General features: G+C 37.8%; 1 protein-coding gene across 2 annotated transcripts in view; it reads left to right on the top strand.

Annotated features, from left to right (window-relative positions):
- The window catches only part of Trpc5 (transient receptor potential cation channel subfamily C member 5), a 280,600-nt gene that overhangs the window by 44,811 nt on the left and 222,432 nt on the right, over positions 1–13,357 (top strand). The gene's annotated exons all lie outside the window — the stretch shown is intronic.

The following is a 13,357-nucleotide window of genomic DNA, read 5'->3' as shown; positions in this document are numbered from 1 at the left end:
CACAATTTTAAGTTTTTCAGTATCCTAAGTAGCATGATGAAATGATGTACCAACTCATGTTGTGCCAACTGAGACATGACGTATCTACTTGTCCAGTATTCTCAGACTGTATGTGCTGCCTATTTCTCTTTTAGCCACGCTGTTATCAGATTTATTCTTATAATATCACAACATTAGTGGTCAAGTAACCTTTGTTTCACTTAACAGTGGTCTCAAAGTGTAAAAATAGTAATGCTATTTGCATATACCAAGAGTAGCCATGAACTACCTCTCATAAATGGAAGGTACAAACACCATAAGATATTTTGACAGAGACAATATTCACTTTTATTTACAATATTGTGATTATTGTTCTTTTTTAGTGTTAACATTAAGTCCTTGTTAGATATATCTTAATATTCAACTTGGTCATAGATATCCATGTTTGGGAAAAGAGCATACATATAGTTTAGTACTATCTATAATAAGGGATCAATATGAAGTCTTGAAACATATTTCCTGCAGATAACGGAAAGCTAGAATACAGTGGTTGGATGAATGGATATTGGAGAGTATGGTTATCAGGATTCAAATCTCAGACCTGTCATCTAGGAGTTGTGTGACCTTAAGCAAGTTATTTCAGCTCTCTAAGCCTCTGTGGTCTCTGTAAGCTGGAGATATAACAGCACTATACTAGCTGACAAAAAGATTGCATGAATAAATATATTTAAAACACATAATATGGTATCCAACACACAGTAAATATTCCCAAGATATTACAAACATGGTTTGAATTTCCTTCAAGCCACATGGCTCTCTGACAACAGCCTTATAGGTATTATTAGTAAGAAAAAAAAAAACTATCACACTATCTTAGTTAGGGTTTGCTTTGGTATGGAGAGACACCATGACCAAGGGAACTCTTACAAGGACAACATTTAATTGGGGCTGGCTTATAGCTTCAGAGGTTCAGTTAGTTATCATCACGGCAGGAAGTATGGCAGCATCCAGGCAGGCATTGTGCAGGAAGAGCTGAGAGTTCTATAACTTCATCTGAAGGCCACTAGGAAAAGACTGGCTTCCACTTGGTTAGGAAGAGGTTCTCATTACCCACCCCCACAGTGACACACTTCTCTAACAAGGCCATACCTACTAATAGTGCCACTCCCTGGGCCAAGCATATTCAAACTACCACACACACTAATACCTAGAATTGTTAGTATTTTTATTAAAAAATATATTCACTTATATGCTTATGCATAATGTAGCAGACTCTGTCAACCTATCCTTCTTCACCCTTACCAATTCCCTGTATGACACCTTAAATTTCTACTGTCAACACCACCATTTCTTTTGCTGACTTTCTCTGGATGCCAGAGCCTACTTTTTCAGTCCCTACATGGTGCAATGAATAAATGAAGAAATTAAGAGTTTCTAACCAAAGACTAGTAGTAAGAGTCAAACTGTCCATAATAAGTATGCAGATGTATTATATTGCTTACCAGAATGTCATCTAAAGCCTTAAAGCCAAATCCCCCTCTATAGTAGCTAGGTCAGTTATACCATCATTGTGACCTTCATTTTATTTTATGTTTCACTACCCCATTCTGACACCAGTATTTTCTTCAACTTACAGAGAAACTACTTAACCATTTCTTTAAGTAATTGTCTTGGGGTCAGTTTCTCAGGGAACCAAAAACTAAGATCTTCTCACAAACCTATAAGAAAACCAAGAGAAAACATCATACTTTTGCCACAACGAAACTGAATTATAGATAAATTGAGAAATAGGAGACATAGACTTAGAACTCCCATCATTTGATCTTCCATAATTGTTTTATGAGTATATGTTCATACCCTTTCCCAGGCATATACCAACTAATAATGTCAGGAAATCCCCAATGTCTTCTTCCTCATTGTATATTAGTTAATTTCCTTAAAGTCTTTTCTGGACCAGACAGAGAAGGGTCACATTCTAGCTGACACATATCATTAGACTTATCCATGTATTACATGCATATTTATGAGTTTGTTCTTTAAATATCTGATCCTAACTAGGCATCTAACTAATGAACACTGAGTTATCTGTCAGAGTCCATAAATGGATTGTTGAGGCTCATCGGGACTCTAACATGGAAATTCTGAATTAGTAGCAACTGATCTTTTAAAGTAACGCTTATGGCACTTATTGCATTAATCACACTATAAGGTCCCTTTGATAATTTTTCAGGAAATTGGAGATCCAAAGGACCTCAGAGTCGTGTGTGTACCATCAGTTCTCATTAGATGGGAAGACCTACATAGCAAATGGATGATAATAGTTCTCTGATTAATAAGAACATATTTTTAAAAATATGAGACATCATCATTTCATGGCCTCATATTCTATATCTTTCACCCAAAAGGGAGATACACTAACTCCCTTATTCAGTTATTGGGAGCCATAACTGAAAGGTAAGTTAGACTGAGCATCTGCTAAATGTAGATTACAAGAATGTTCTATCCATTGGGGTCTCTCACTTTAAGAGAGTCCTTAATTAGTGGCCATCTGGCCTCCTAGGAAAGGCTGTAATTAAAGTAGCCATGAAGGAGCAGTGAACATGTAACACGTGAACAGTGAAAACCTTGCCTGTCTGTGCCTTCCCTCCAGTGTACTCAGTACTCAGGTGAATGCCAAGGGTACATTGGGATATTTTTATTTTTCATAAAAATGACTTGAGTTCTGAGGATAGGAATAAATAAATCACCAGCTGAGTTATATGGCAGACACAAAACTTACATCTGACTCTCCTTAGTAAATCTGTTTCAGTGCCTATCTTCAGTTCTCAATGTCTTTGTTTGTTCCAGTTGATTTTCTGTTTTTCCTTTCAGTAATAGGAGGGTCTTGCCAGTTTGACCTAAATGAAGAAGCTGAACAAGACACATGGCTTTTGTCAAATCTATACATTCATGTATTTTTTTTCTTGAAAAACAGAAAAGTATGTTACTATCAACAGTTGCTTCTTAAAAGAAGAATCAATGGAATGTTCCCAAACAGTATCTGCTGAGTTTGAAATTATCTCTGATGTGCAGTTGTGAGCAAACCATGTATTTGTTCTAAGATTGTTAAAAATAACAAAAACGAGAGGTTGTGTGTACACTACTTCGTGATATCTGCAAAACCTATAGGTAATCACCTTCGGCAGTCCCTCTCAATAGATAGAGAATGAGATCAGAAATGGATTGCTGAAAAAGAGTACAATCCACTGGTGTGTTTAAACTATTGAATTCAACTATAATTATATTTCTCTGAAAGAGGTCAAATTATGAGAATCACTTAAGAAGAATGGAGGGCATCTCTCCAGGCTTCAGAAGAACCCTTCACCCAACCCCTAGTTGGCAAAAGCAACAGTATTATAGATTTGCAACAAGGCTAAGGATCCAGAGCTAAACACTTACCTGAACATCAACCCTATGCACTTTATGGAATTTCTTCAAAGTGAGGCCTTATTAAACATGGCTCAGAGTAGACACAGTTTGCACCTAATTCTAATCAGATTTTCATGTTTGGTTGAAAGGTCTTGCAAGCGATTATTGAATAGTAATAGGAATACTAAAGTGAATAGGGAAACTCACACAAGACCTCAACTGTACACAAAGAATTACAGACTATCAAGGAATGCTGGATGCTAGAGAAATCGTCTTCTCCAGGGTAAAACTCGCCAATTTGTTATGTAATACCAAAGGACCAGCCCTGGAAACATACAGACAAGTAACATTAGAGAGAGTGAACAGGCTATAGTTAAAACTATATATGTGTGTGTAACAACAATTAATGAAAAATGAAGCCACAAACTTGAAAGAGCAAGGAGGGGTGTGTGGGAGGGTGCTAAAGGGGGAAAAGGGGGGGATGATATATTATCATCTCAAAATTGTTTAATGTTTAGAAAAATGTTGTGTTTTAAAGCTAGAGAGGTGATGTTTTTAAAAATAGATTTTTTTCAAAAGACATATAGCAAACAGAGAGAATAAAAGCTGACAAAATAACTCTGCAATTTGGGAATGTTTAGTGGTGGAGCAAATATTCTTATAAGCTATAATGGGGCCTGAGGGCATCACTGGATACAGCTCACTAAGAAGCTAAAGATCATAACCTGGGCCCCAAGTCATCTAGTGCAGATGCAATTCTGTGCCATATAATTTTGCCTAAAGAGGCAAGGAAGGATGCAGCACATGCTAAAAAATGTTCTAACCTGAGTGCTTACAGTAAAAACTGTTGAATGCAAGGAAGCAAATTTAAACTCCAGAAAATTCTGCTACCCAGAAATGTTCCCTTTTAAGAGCTCCATCTGTTGCTGAGGTTTTACTCCCTTTGTTTTGACCTCATCTTCCACAGTCTTGGTCACCTCTTAGTTAAAAAAGATGAGTTTCCATCTGACACTCCTTTTTACAGTGGAAAATACAAGCATGATTGCTCCTAGTTTTTCTACTCTTGAAAGAAGAGTATTTTTAAAAAAAATTTTTTTGCTGTGCTCCATGAGAATCACATGGTATTCTTATTCTTATATTAGCTATGAATTTCCAATAAAAACTCTAGTGCAAATTATTATAGCCTAGAAGTTGAGGATAGTTACCCATAATATAGTTTTGCAAAAAAGAAAAAAACTGGCCAAATTAGACTATGAGGCAGTTCATATGCTTTGTCAGTTGTATATTCAACACTTGGTTTCCATGTCACCTGCAGCAACTGACATGTCTGTAACCTACCTTTTCTGAGCATGTCAAAGAAACACAAAACAGATCGTGTTTGTATGGAGCAGTTCAGATATTTTGAGACCCAGTAAGCATAATGGGCCCAGAGGAGAGGAAAATGGAACCAAGATGAAGGAAACATTATGTGCCCTTGTTGCAGTCTACTATATAGCTAAAAATAGAGAGGAGGAGGAGATGGGGTGGGGCTGGGGAGGGAGAGGAAGGTGGAGAGAGAGAGAGAGAGAGAGAGAGATCTGATAAACTCTACTTCAGTGGCATTTGTGGATAAGGGATTAGAGTCCAAATCTTTAACTGGATCTTAGCCTTTGGAGTTAAGAGTGGAAACTCAGAAAGGTAGATGCACGGTGTAAAGTGGTAAGTATAGATACAAGACTCATCAGGAAAACCTAGGCTAGGCTAGTAGGAGAATTACATAGGATGGTGGTTGAACAAAGAATGCTTACAGGTAATCGAAAGGGGAAGAAAGGCAGAGGTATAAGACAAAAGAGTCCAAGGAAACAAGAAATGCTTCAGCAAAAGTTACTGTGTGGATACAGTGGGATAAAAGGTTATCACTGGGTCAATATACTTAGAAAGATTTTTTTTTATTTACCTTCTCATTGCATTGATCACTAGAAAAATCTTTCCACTGCTATATAACACTCAAACACCCATGAACATCATGTAAACCTTAGATTTCCTAAATGAGCACTAAGATGACCAGATTTTCCGTTTTTAAGGCTTTCTGTAGAGGGAAGCATTGTGTAGCCTTTGAGAATAAGCTCTGAATTCAGTGGCTCTGATAAAACTTATGTGTAAAGACTGGTACTGGTAGAATGGCAGAACAGAGAGCACCAAGCTCCCATTCCTTCACAGACACATTGGAAAATAAACAGAAACTGTCAGAACAAACTCTGGAAGGAAATCTGGAAAATAGTCAGAGTCATAGAACCCCAGCAATTGGTGGATCAGGAAAAATACATCTTGCACATAGTTGAAAGGCTTTGATAGTTCTTACTCCTGCTCTCACCTCATCTTGGCAGTGGACTTGAGGGTGGCAACCTACATTTCCTCTTTCCCAGGGAAATCAGAGCAGACTGCATCAAAAAAAAAATTTACTGTGTAGGTCTGTTATAAACTGTCTTGGGGCTTTCTGGAGGGCAAATGCAGAATACTCACCTCCATTTCACCTAACTCAGAAATCTCTTTGCATATATATAACAGTGGCAGACATTGTTCAAAAGCACTGTAAGATGAGCGGCAAACTCATAACCACCTTGGGCAAAATAGTATTATGGTTGGAGAAAATAATATTCTGCCTAAAGACAAAAGGATACACTAGGGAACTAATTTCTTTAGGAAAGAAAAGCAATCAAAATCACTCATGTATACTATACAATGCAGAAAGCTATGCCTATGCTCCAGCCAGGTTGTATGTTCAGAAAAGTCCTATGGAGACCTTAAGCTCTTACTGATGTCTCCTCTCTTCACTTGATATAGGCAATAGTTGAAGGTTAAAACAAAATTATAAATAGCCTGTTAACAGAGGGTGCCAGAAGTGAGCCAATCAAATATGTAGGTAAGAGTTTAGGAAATCTCTGTCAAAATACTTGCTGCTTCCAATCTAAAGGAACAGAGTAACCAAACACAATGACAAGGACCACAATATGGAAAGACAATTGAGAAATGTCATTAAATAAGCAGACAATAAAAGTCTTCCATCATCAAGGACAGAAAATTTTATAAGGAGAAAAATATAACCCTCAAAATTATCACATAGCAACATTAATGTACATATTTCAATAACAATAAGACAAATGAAGGGAACATACCCGGGATCAGAGATGAGGAGGACACATCTGTCCCAACACTGGGAGTAACTGGGACCAGCAGGACCAGGCACATAGGAACTCCACCAGTCCAGTGGCTCAGATTCCTTCTGGTCCCATGACAAATGAAGGAATAAGAAAGTATAGCCCAGTTTGGAGAGAAACAGAAACTTCTTCTACAGCTACTCACTAAAAAGAGGAGTTTCCAGTCGATATCATAACTTTAGATTTTAATGAACTATAATAAGAAACACAAACTTAAGACAGAAAAAAGAAAATGTTTAAGCAAAGAAGACAAAACTGATAAAGAAAATAACAGCATCACTGAAAGTAGGAGTAGGCTCTGGCAATATCTGCAGGCTCATAAGTAGACTAATAAATAAATGAAAGAAGACACAAATAACTAAAATCCTGAAAATAGAGTCATTACCAGCAATCTTACAGGAGGTACAACGATTATGGGAGGATATTGTAAGGCTGAGATCATGGCTCATTAGATGAAAGCTTTTGAGCTGGCGAGATGGCTCAGCAGTTAAGAGCACCAACTGCTCTTCTGAAGGTCCTGAGTTCAAATCCCAGCAACCACATGGTGGTTCACAACCATCTATCGTATCATCCAGCTACAGTGTACTTACATATAATAATAAATAAATCTAAAAAAATAAAAACTTTACCTCACTAGTATGAGCACCTGAGTTCAGATACCCAGCACTCACATAAAAGCCAGTGGCAGCCAACTCATAATCCCAGTACTTAGGAAGCCTAGACATGGGATATTCAATATATGCTGACTAGCTAGACTAGCCAAATTGGCAAGTTCCAGGTTCAACAAGAGACTTTGCCTCTAAAAATAAAGTGGAGAATTATCAAAGACATTCATCATATATACACATATGCACATACACCCATAGGCACTTGCTTGCACATGCAAATGAACATGCATACACACACATAATCCAGACACATAAAAAGGGACAATATTATAAACAATTGTGTGTCAACACATTAGACAACTTAGCTGTAATGAGCACATTGCTACACGTACACAAATTGTTAGAATTACTTTTAAAGTAAATAAAATTCTAAGCTATAAAGAAATCAATAACTGAAAATAAAATTAAACTTGAAAATAATTCTCAAAAAAGAGAATTTCAGGACTTGGAAGCTTCACTGTGAACACTACCAGTCAGAGAGTAATTAAAATTAGGGTTTTCTTTTCAAATTGTTTTAAAATATAAAGGAGCGATGAACATAGCTCATTGAATTAAGTTAGGATAACATTGCTATCAAAATCAGCTAAAAATATTAAAAGAAAATGACAAGCTATGCACCTTATTAAAAATACATTTTAACTTTAATTTTAATACAACTGAGGGTATACAATGAGCCAAAATAACCTTAGAAAATGAGGACAGATTAATTCAGTTATATTCAGGGTACTCTATGGCGATGGTTATGACATAAGACACCAATTATAAAACCATCACAGGAAAAAACATGAGGGTAAATCTCTGTGACATTGATTCCATAATAAGTACTTAAATATCATATCAATACCATAAACAATAAAAGAAAACTTTAATTAGACTACATGAAAATTAAAGACTATGTAGATCTAAACTTATTACCAGGAAGGTAAAAAAAAAGTTATTTTCTTGGTTGCCTTCTTATTTTTACTTTTCATTAATAAATCCATATCATTTGCCTTGGGAAGGAAGAAAGGAAGGAAGGAAGGAAGGAAGGAGGAAGGTAGAGGGAAGGAAGAAAGGAGGAAGAAAAACAACATTTTTAAAGGAGAAAAATATTTTCATATCACATAAGGGTTTGGAATACATTATATTTAAAGAAAAATAAAAGAAAACTACTGTTGGACATAGTGAGCAAGGCCTGTCTGGGATACAAAGTGTAAAACCACATCTCAAAATAAAGTAAAATAACAAAAGTCTTGTAATTCAATAAGAAAGGTAAAAGCATATTCATTTCCTCCCAGAAAACATATAAATGACCATGAAAATATGTTTAATACTATTATCATTAGAAAATGAAAATTAAAACTCAAGTAAGAGTGTTCATCCCCAATAGATTGTCTTATAATTTTAAATAGACCATAATAAATGTTAGGCATTTTATGGAGAAACTGAAATTCTTGTTCATTGTTGGTAGGAAAACAAAATGATAAAGCTATCATATATCTCTGGAATAGGCATGATACACACAGGCAAACACACACACACAAGATGGGGGTTGGGGGCAGGGAGAGAGGGAGAGAGGGAGAGAGGGAGAGAGGGAGAGAGGGAGAGAGGGAGAGAGAGAGAGAGAGAGAGAGAGAGAGAGAGAGAGAGAGAGAGAATGAGAATGTTGGTCTTAGTCACTTTCTATTGGTGAGATGAAAGATGAGACAGCATGACCATCACAACTTTTGTAAAAAAAAAATCATTTAACTGTGGGCTTGCTTACAGTTTCAGAAGTTTAGTCCATTATCATTATATTGGGGAGCATGGCAGTAGCCATGGTAGAATAGTTATTGAGAAATAACTGAGCGTTGTAGGCAGAGATTGAGATAGATCCTGGGCTTGGTGTAGGCTGTTCAAACTTCAAAGCCCACCCCCAGTGATATGCTTTCTCCAACAAGGCTACACATACCCCAACAAGGTCGTCTTTCTAATCCTTTCTAACAGTTTCACTCCCTGATTACGAAGCATTCAATTATATGAGCCCATGAGAGCTACCACACTACTCTAGAAAGATATCATATAATACTTTCTATCAATCCAGCAGTAGCAAGCTAGAGTGCCCAGTAAGCAACACAATCACAAGGGAAACAACCTACACTGAGGATTTTTTCAGTGTTTTGCACATTTATTTTGATATATCTCATCACAAATTTGGAAGCATCTATACAGTGGGATGGAATATGGAAAACATGCTCTAACTTGGATAAGCCTAAAAGCATTAACATTATTCTAGATGAACAAAAACAGACACAAGAGATCACATGTTATATGTTTCCATTCATATAAAACATGCAGAATAGATATATTACATATACATAGGAAGAATATACTTCAGTAATTGGTAGGAGTTGGAGCCAAGTGAGGTGAGAAGGGATGAAGAGAAAGAGCTTAATGGGTTAAGAGCTTTACTTTGTAATGATGGGAATGAAGAAGTAGATAGTGCTGATGCTTATGTCTCATTCTTCCTATACTAGTGCTGCAGAGGCCCTAGTGGTTGGCCATCTTGAAGTGGTTAAGTTTGTGTTGCATGTATTTTCCCTACATAAATTACTTCTCAAGTCTGCAAGTGCTTAATTTCTGTTTGAAATGTTAATACTCTCATGTACTCCTATAAGCATAGTGAATAAGATGCAACCCTCTGCAAACTGAGAAATTACCTAGCCAATTAGCAAACATGGAAATTAGGAAATAACATTAGAAGGAATAGTCACAGATAAAATGACAATAGAAACTGTTTCACCATAATGGCCAAAAAGTCCTCCCACATATGTCACCTTTGTCTAAAGGCAGAAGAGCAGAAGAGATTTACTCAGACATTGTATCCAAGGTGGGACAGGCAGAAACAGGAAATGAAATAATTCTTCAGTTGCATGCATCAATGAGCTATGCATTTTACCCATTTGCCTTCTAGAGACTAAGGTTGATTGTTTTGTTTTTCATTCTTTTTATAAAAATTTTATTACTTTTTGAAATTATAATATAATCATATCATTCCCCTCTTCCCCTTCCTCCCTCTATACCTTCCTACATACATCAACCTGCTTTCTCAAATTTATGGCCATTTTTTTCATTGAAAATAGATTATTCTATTATACAATATATCCCAACCACAGTTTCCCCTTCCTTTGCTCCTCCCACCTCCCCTGCCCCTTCTCCTCTCCTGCAAAACCACTCTCCTTCGATTTCCTCTTCATAAAAAAGCAGGTCTCCAAGAGACAACAGACAAACAGACAAAAGCAAGATACAATAATACAAAGGAAAATTTCAATGCTGGACAAGGCAATCTGCCACAGGCCAGCCGATCTGGGCCTCCCTCAACCTGCAGGAGAAACGGGGTCCTCGTCAGGTCTACAAGGTGTAGGCAAAGAAATGATGGCAGAGACAACATATGAAGTATAGGATCTGAATATATTTCTTAAAAATGGCATCAGACTTTTACAGTCATTGCAAAAGAGAGATGGTAAATCTGGCAGCTCAATAGCTGAGGTACATCTGAGGCCATCTAAAACACACTGGGTCTAAAGCAGTAGCTATCTTCTCAGACTGGTACGGCATCCCCCAGGCCCAAGTGCTTTGGGCCCAGGGGACTGCAGATTGCATGAATCTGAATCCTAATCTATCTTAAATTCTAGTGCGAGTCTTCCTGTGAGTCCATAGTGCTAGTCTTGCAAGTGAGCCCAAGTCATTGTAAAAAGTGACAAGCAGGCTTAAGTAGCATACAGCAAGCAGAGCAGATGACAAGAGTCATGTAGGCAGGTGACAGTCACAACAAGGTCAGTGATCTTACTGACCAAGATCACGTATCCTGTTGTGAAGCAGGCAGAAGAGCAATGGTGTCCTCCCCGCTGGGGCTAATTTGGTATTCCTATTCTAATTCTCTGGTTTTGCTGGAGGCAATGACTAAGCGGTTCTGACCTAACACTTCTAGCTAATGTCCTTGAGTGGAAGCCCTTCGATTACTCTCTAGTATGCAAAACATTTCTAACTATTGTGAACTATCTATTACTCTAAGGAATGTGCTAGACCTCTGTTGCTAGCTCTGGCGAAGCAAATTCCTTGAGAGAAATTCCAAGTTATGGACATCTTGGTATTAAACTAGGATAGGTTGGTAACATTGTATTGGCCAGGATACAATGTCCAATCTTAGCCATTTATGAATCATTTCTTGGGATACCTTTATGCCTAATTATGAGGGCGTGTTGACGATTGGAAAGACTATTCTGGAACACGTCTGAGTTAGGAGATACCAGCGACTGTCTGAATATCCAGGAGGCACAGAACTCCTTTTGGATCCTTATTGCCTCTTATCCTTACTCAGGATTTTATCCCCAATATTTTGGATGTGACTAGAGTAGACGAGTGTGCGTGGCAGCAATCCAATAGGAAGAAAAAGTCCCCAAAAGTGGGCAAAAAGTCAGAGATACATTCACTCCTACTGTAAGAAATTCCATAAAACATGAAGATAACAATCACAATACAGAGAGAGAGAGAGAGAGAGAGAGAGAGAGAGAGAAAGGATCTGTTTAGACCCATGCAGACCATATGATTGCCCTTCAATCTCCGAGTCCACATGAGCCATGCATAACATAATCAGTGAACCTGATATTTTTCTATCCCTTCTGGCTCCTACAATCTTTCTTCTCCCTCTTTTATGGGAGGTGCCTAACACTTTGAGGGGAGAGAGCTTATAGAGACCTCCAATTTAGACTTTCTTCATAATGTCTCTGTGTGTGTCTCTGCACCCTCTTCCATCTCCTGCAGGAGGAAGCCTCTCTGATGAAGACAGGGCAAGGCACCAGTCTATGAGTATGGCAGAATAGCATTGGGCATCATTTCACTGATTATCTTTTCTTGGCCAGTCATATTTGATTCTACCCTAAGTCTCCAGGCTATGCAATCTCAGGCTTCTCACCATCTAGGAAGTATTGGGCATGGGTTCCACCGGTCTCATGGCCTGGGCCTCAAGTTAGTCCAGTCATTTGTTGGCCACTCCCTCAAGTTCTGAGTGTCTATTGCTCCAGCACATCTTACAGGCAGGACAGGTTGTAGGTTAAGGGTTTTGTGGCTGGGTTGGCGTCTAGGCTTCTCTTTCTGTAACCTGCAGAGTACCTTCTCATGCCAAAGTGATTAGAATGTAGAAACAACAGCCACACAGCTCATTGAGTATAGAGAAGTTGAACTGGTGCCCTGCATGGAGCCTATTAGTCTTTAATTGTTCCTACATATATTTACAATTAAAACGTGCTCATATATATGTGTGTGTATGTGTGTGTGTTTATATGTTCTGAAATACATAAAGACAACCTGTACAGTCCATGTGAAGTTACATGTATATATAATTTCAGAGCTGACCACTTGATATTGGATATCCAATTGGTATGCTCATCCCTGCAGAAGACTTTTTCTCCTGCTTTCAACACTCTTTAGTTCCCTGTAGTAAGGTGCTTTGTGCTAATTATTTTTCAGTACTGATGCTAGAAGTCCCTTTTGAAAAGCCAATAGGCAAGAGATGCTCAAAGAGCTGAGGTTTTAGTTCTAATCTGAGGCCAGGCACCAAGAAAAAAAGCTATTTCAAAACTGAAGTCCTTAACTGGGAATAGTCCTCTTAGTGGAGGTTCAGCCTCTACTTTATTCAGGCATTCAATGGGTTAGATCAGTCCCACCTACATTATTAAAGATAAAGTGCTTCTTTTACTCAGTCTACCCATTCAAATGTTAATCACATCCTCAAATGGGTATATCCATAATAATGACCAGCTATCTTGATATTCCACCTAATAGCCCCGTCATGTTGATATATAAAATTATTAATAACAGCAGTAGTAAAGACAAGTCTTATCTCTTTTCTCTGGGAAGATTGGACTTGAGGTCATTTGTTCCCTCTTTCTACTCAAGCATGAATCAGCATCACTAAGAAAGTAGGGCTTATTTTTATGATGATACAAATGAGATGAATCTTTACTTGATCTTAGCCAAAAGGCTGAGAAGTGATGAGATGACTCTTATAAAGACAGATTCCTCCATGTGCAGTCCTTGGTTGGTGGTTGAGACCCTGGGAGCTCTGAGGGTACTAGTTAGTTCATA

This window comes from Mastomys coucha, chromosome X, assembly GCF_008632895.1.
Source record: "Mastomys coucha isolate ucsf_1 chromosome X, UCSF_Mcou_1, whole genome shotgun sequence".
NCBI classification, from domain to species: Eukaryota; Metazoa; Chordata; class Mammalia; order Rodentia; family Muridae; genus Mastomys; species Mastomys coucha.
This window is presented reverse-complemented; position numbering and strand designations above follow the sequence as displayed.